The sequence below is a fragment of the Xyrauchen texanus genome, unplaced genomic scaffold (genome assembly GCF_025860055.1).
Source record: "Xyrauchen texanus isolate HMW12.3.18 unplaced genomic scaffold, RBS_HiC_50CHRs HiC_scaffold_1199, whole genome shotgun sequence".
Lineage (NCBI taxonomy): Eukaryota > Metazoa > Chordata > Actinopteri > Cypriniformes > Catostomidae > Xyrauchen > Xyrauchen texanus.
Window position 1 is genome coordinate 2,848 of NW_026265541.1, and position 6,153 is coordinate 9,000.

Sequence of the window (6,153 nt, forward strand, 5' to 3'; positions counted from 1 at the left end):
AAAATCTGTATACCAATATTTCATTTTCTTTTTCCTCCCTTTTACAAACAAATATTATGCTTCAAAGAAAAAAAATGAAATTGATGTTATCATAAGGGTTCTTCATTATGAACTTGTATGCCATGCATAACATACTGTGGATAGAAATTACAGGGAAAGTTACTGGTATGATAATTGTGGTTATATTATATTACTATTATATTTAGTGTATTGCTAATCAATATATTGTTACTTCCCAGATGACAGCGGCTCGCTTCAAGAGCAGGTGAAGCAAGTTGGGACAATGTTGAAGACATTTGCTCGCACTGGGCAATCAGGTACAACTTGCAAACAACACCTGTGGTTGTTGGTTTAATTCCCACTGGGGCCACCTGTACATGTAGTAGACCTAGATATAAATGTCATAGTTTAGTAGTTGAAGGACCAGGACTGACTACTTTATTCTTTTATTCTGGGAACCCCTGTAGGTGCAGATCAAACCCTAATGCTGCGACGTCTTGGGAGTTTGGCGATGTTGTGCGTAGCATGGACAACAAAATGCTATGCTGCAACGTTTCAGTGCCAATGTGTCTGTTGGAGAGTTATCCCTGACAGGGATCTGTTACTCCCCTAGACACCCAGGAACATTTGGCGTTGCTTGACAACAGTTTGAGGCAGGATAAAGAGCTCCAGCAACGATTTGTAAGTGTGCCGATTTCGTTTATAACGGTATAGGGTAATCTAAAAAGTACAATTAAGATCGTACACTGCATATTCTACAGTCTGAATCCACAGCCTGTCACATTTTAAATTTATGAGAAGCTTCAGAGAAATGTAATTTGTAACATGTTTTTTTGTATTTTCAGCTTCGGTTTTTGGCAATCAAATGTGGGAGGGACCTAAAGACAACCGTGTGGCTGAATGCTTCAGAGTATCTTCTCTAATCACCTTTCCATCAATACAACCTGGACTGGTGTAGGGGATAAAGCATGTTTTAGAGACATGTTCCTGAAGACCATTGTTCAAAGTAAGTTGGATATTTTTTTTATATTTAAGTAGATGTGTATGACCTTATGCCATTCAAATGGAATGACAGATCTTTATTTTCTACAGGAGCCATCCGGAAGAACCCGGCAACACAGGATGCCACTGATGAGTGATCCAGGTTAACGTTACGCGTTACCTGAAAGGAGCATCTGAACATGAAGGTGGAAAAAGGCGCCGCACAGCTGAGAGGGACCCACAGCCGACCCCTTAAACCTAGGCTGACTACTGACACCCCAGCATCACTGGAACCCTTTCTTTATCCTGCAGTCAGTAACATCAAGACCCCTAAAAAAGCCTGCTAAAAGTGTCAGACTACACTCACCCAATCCACACTGTTCACTGTGGAAATTGCTCTTTTTTTTTTTTTTTTCTCGTGACCCTGCTTTGAGGGCAGCTCCTTGGATGAATATGGGATGGTTTGTCCTTTTATACAGGCGCATGAGGAATCACTGAAGATATGCCAATTTGCACTGCCTCATTCTGGAGGTCGGGAAAACCGGTGATTCTTAGCCCAGAAGTCCCCAACCTCTCCAGACATTCTGATTGGCTGTGTTCTCTACAGCCAGATTTTCTGCTGTTAATTATATTTATTCCCACTTGTTGTCATGTGTAAGTTGAATGTCAAAATGTATATTATACCTGTTATCCTGCAAATTCCTTGATACCAAAGATCTCAATTATTTCATATACAATTTGCTGCTTATTTCGTTGTTACAGTGCTTAACTATTCTATTTTTAAATATAGCTTGTAAATCCTAGATTATACATCTAATACTTGATATTTGCACATTATCTGGTATCAAATATTCTACTTACCGTGACTTTAGTATTGGCTTATTTCATTCCGTCAGTGCTTAACGATTCTATTATAGTTTGTAAATCCTATTTCATACCTCTGATACTTGATATTGTACATTAACTAGTACCAAAAATTCTACTTTCATTCCATCACAGTGCTTAACTGTTATTCTATTGTTACATATAGCTTGTAAATCCTTGTGAAACAAGTCAGCATTGCAGTTATAATGGTATATTCTACTCCAGAGCTTTACTCTAAATTATTACCACTTAACCTATTGTTAGAAATGACTTGTAAATATGATGTTATACCTCAATATATTTGGTATCCTGCACTTTCTTTGGTACCAAATATCCTCATTGCTTGTGTTTACTGGTAATTCTTTTCATCCCAGAGCTGACCTCTTTATATTATTAACAATTATTGTAAGTGTTACAATAGTGTTTTTTTAAAAAAAAAAGAAATTGGAAACCTGCATGTTCTTTAGTGTGTGTGTGTGTGTGTGTGTATATAATGTTTGTATTTTTCTGTTATTTATATTTCAGTGATCTGACATCTTGTTTCAATGACATTTACTGTACTTTGAAATGTGGAATTAAAACGCCAAATGGAAATTTGTCTGGTTTGATCAATCATTATTCTTGATAAACTGCATGCTATAAAAAAATATATATATATATATACACAATAAGCGGCGGCAGATCGCTCGAAAAAGCGTTTTCCTCCGACGGTCCGCCTTCGATATAACGGCGGCGGAGCGGCGGCTGGCCAGCGGGCCGTCCGCGTATCGAAGGCGGTAGGAAGGCGGCTGCCGCCGGCGGACCGCCGTCGAACGTGTTTGCGATATCGCCATTCTGCCGCTTCTACTGCCGCCAGCGGACCGCCGACTTATTGCTATCTGGGAAGGTATTTCTCTACAATACATACCTAATATGACTATATTTACCCAAATAGTGGGTTAGTGTGTTACCATAAATAAATTACTGAACAAATTACTGCAAAAAACTTCCTGACTGCTAAAAAAAAAAAAAAAGATGACTTTTCAGATTATTTTTTTTGTTTACGTTAATTAAAGTTACATTAATATGCACATTTAAGTAATATAAAAATACTGATAACAGGTTTTGTATAAATAAAATGGTTAGGATCATATTTGTTTTCAAGTCTTTTTTATTAAATGATGTTTTATTAACAAAGTTCGGGAGGAGCACATTCAGATAATCAACGAGATAAGAGGTATACTGCAGACTTACCTCTGTTCATTGACAGTTTATCAGCATCCCTCCACCGCCCCCATCTCCTCACTTTGATTTTTAATAATCTCTTATTGGATGTAAACAACACAATCCAAAATACAATGTAATCCAATGTAATACTGTGTAAATCTGGCCAAAAGTCAGAGCCTGGAGCCCTCCCCTGGACAGCCAAATACACATAATCTTTACTCTATTTAATTTGATGTAAGTGTGAACTCGTGAATTCTGAAAGGTGGAGGGGAGGAGGGCATGGCGGGGGGCCTCCAACATACATTTTGCCTAGGGCCTCCAAATGTCTAGAACCGGCCCTGGGCAGCAACATCTCCTCATCACTGACCCTCAACACTGGAGCCCCACAGGTCTGTGTTCTCAGCCCACTCCTGTATTCACTGTACACACATGACTGTGTGGCAACACATAGCTCCAATGTCATCATTAGTAGTCCGGGACAGGTCATGAGTCGTTCAGTTGAACTGGTGTATAACGCCACCTACTGTGTGACTACAGACACTACACACATAATTACAGGACAGGAAAGAGTCACATCTGCACAAAAGCCCAAAACATGCAAACTGAGATATGAATGAAGTGATAAAAGAGATTCTAATAAACATACATTCAGGACAAAATCATGTTGTTATAAACTGATATTTTACAGCAAATCAAATACATTGATATGAAATATATATCTATGATCAATTCCATTGAAATGCATTTGGAGTGTGTTTGTGCAGATTTGGAGCAGTTGTACAATATAAAAGTGTTTCTGATCCCTCAACAGGCGACACATCAGTCTCAATAACCACAATGCAACAGTTTTCATGAAAGTTTTTGCACATCCTGAGAGAACGAGGGAGGAATGTGGCAGGGTGGGGCCGGTGTCGTGATTATACACATACGGCCCCTAATCAGGCTAGTTAAGCCTCTGAGAGGGATAAAAGCCGACTGCGGAAGATGGTGAGAGAGAGAGAGAGATTGTTTACGGACATGACCGTCATGTGTGTGTTTGTGTCTTTTGGTTTTCATTAAAACTATTATTTATATTGTGAAGTCACGGCTCCTTTCCATTAAACTGAGTTACACTGAACATTTGACCAATTTGTTTTTTATTGTGCCATTTTCTCTTTCCACTTCTCCCCCACTCTTAGGGTGGTAGGCGCAGTGTGTTGTCATATAAATTCCCAAATACTGACCGGTGTGATGCAGAGGCATTTCCAGCATTGAAGGACATCCGGGGCTTAGCCCAGACAATTTTATTTTCACACTAGCAACCACTTCCCTGTAGTCCAGAGCTGGTGAGAGGGTATTCTTTGAGTTTTGCTCTGGCTGGGCCTGTTTCTACAGTTCCTAAATCTTCCACTCTAGTACTATCCTCAACATCCTCTCTCCTCCCTGAATCATCTGTGATGCAAAAGAACAGATACAGCACATAACTTATTGCAAATCAGCTTCACACAACTAATTCATCAAGTGCTACATATGTCAAATTGTAGACCAATACCACTGAAGAAACTGTATTGGGAAGAGCAGATCAGTGGGATTGCCCTAAGATCTATCATGATTCTTGAATTTTCATGTACATTACCATAAAGTCATCACAAAAGAGTTATATTATAGTGAGTAAAGTGAGGTAAAAAAATATTGAATATAAATAATTGATATTTTTTGACATAAATAGTCAAAATCATGTATAAGATCCTCAGTTAAAGCAATACATGAATGACTTTAGTCTAAGTTCATTGACACACCATGGCATCGAACTGTATATAATTCTCCATGTTCATCTGTCAAAATCCTTTCATTTGGATCATTGGGATAAACAATGTTTCACTTTTAACTTTCTCTAAAGTAAAGTGACTGATTAATTGTTACCAGTTTCTGCTGCTACTGACTCCTCAATCTGTTGCTCATCTTTGTTACACTCTACAAAACCATTTAATCAAATCAAAGTGTATATTTACTACAAACTAATATCACAAAACAAGTCACACATACATTTTATGATAATGCTTAGAGAAAACAACACCTGAAAAACAAGGAAAGTATTCAGTGTGTAACCGCTCCTGCTCAGCCCGGCTCCGAACGGGATTCGAACCGACGTTTCCGGCGAAGGAGGCGGGTGCGCTAACAACAAGGCTAAAAATGTTAATAGTGTATCGACAGCAAAGAAACTTATTCTATAGGCTAGATTATTTTTAAGACAAATGTCTATTTTTACAGGCTGTATGCAGTATGTGCAAAGCCAAAGCACAATGAAATAAGGCAACTTATGATTTCGGGGGTTTGCAAAGGCTATTGTCCGGTTTCATATTTGTCAGTCAACTTTTCAAAATACATTCGGGGTTACACTCAAAACATTCGGGGCTGAAGCCCCGGCAAAATCGGCTGACGCCGCGTCTAGTGTGACGTAAGGCTTGATTCACAAAGTGGGTTCCATTGTTACTGCTAATTTCCCTGGATTGCCCCATCTGGGTAACATTTCTAGCGTTAGAATTCTGCACTCGCATCTGTCTTTCTGTGGGGTACGCTTCTACCCACTTGGAGAACATGTCTACAATCACCAGGCAAAACCTTTTTTTTGTCCTGGTCTCGACGTCTTCTGAAGGGGGCGACCTTAAGGGCTCCAGGTCTGGGTAACCTACTGTTATGCTTGAGTAACGAGGCAGACGAGGAAATGCGGATCCAAACGCAGCTTGAACTTTATTGAGCGAACCAAAACAGGAAAACACAAAAGGAACAACCCACGATGGGGAAATAAACATAAAATAGTAAACTACACACGACGTGAGCAAAACAGGGGACTCGAGGAGGAAACACACACCGGGTTAACACCAAACAACGATAGACAAGGACTGAACCAAAAACCAGGGTATAAATACATGAACATAGGAAAAAGGGACCAATGAACAAACAGAACTCAAACAAGATAACAAGGTGATTAACAGAAGTAAAAGGCAAACTAATGAGGACAGGTGAAAACAATGAACAGAGGAAACACGAACGCTAACAAAGAGACTATGGAGTTACATAAGGGACTAAAGTGAAAACTAAGAAATGCAAAAGTGACAACAA

General features: G+C 39.2%; 1 long non-coding RNA gene across 1 annotated transcript; it reads left to right on the forward strand.

The window, feature by feature from the left end:
- Positions 1-606: 606 nt before the first annotated feature.
- On the forward strand, positions 607-2,427 carry LOC127641621 (uncharacterized). The gene is made up of 3 exons (XR_007970196.1): positions 607-681; positions 846-1,006; positions 1,093-2,427. It is a non-coding gene; the product is annotated as an uncharacterized LOC127641621 (long non-coding RNA).
- The last annotated feature ends 3,726 nt before the right edge of the window (positions 2,428-6,153 follow it).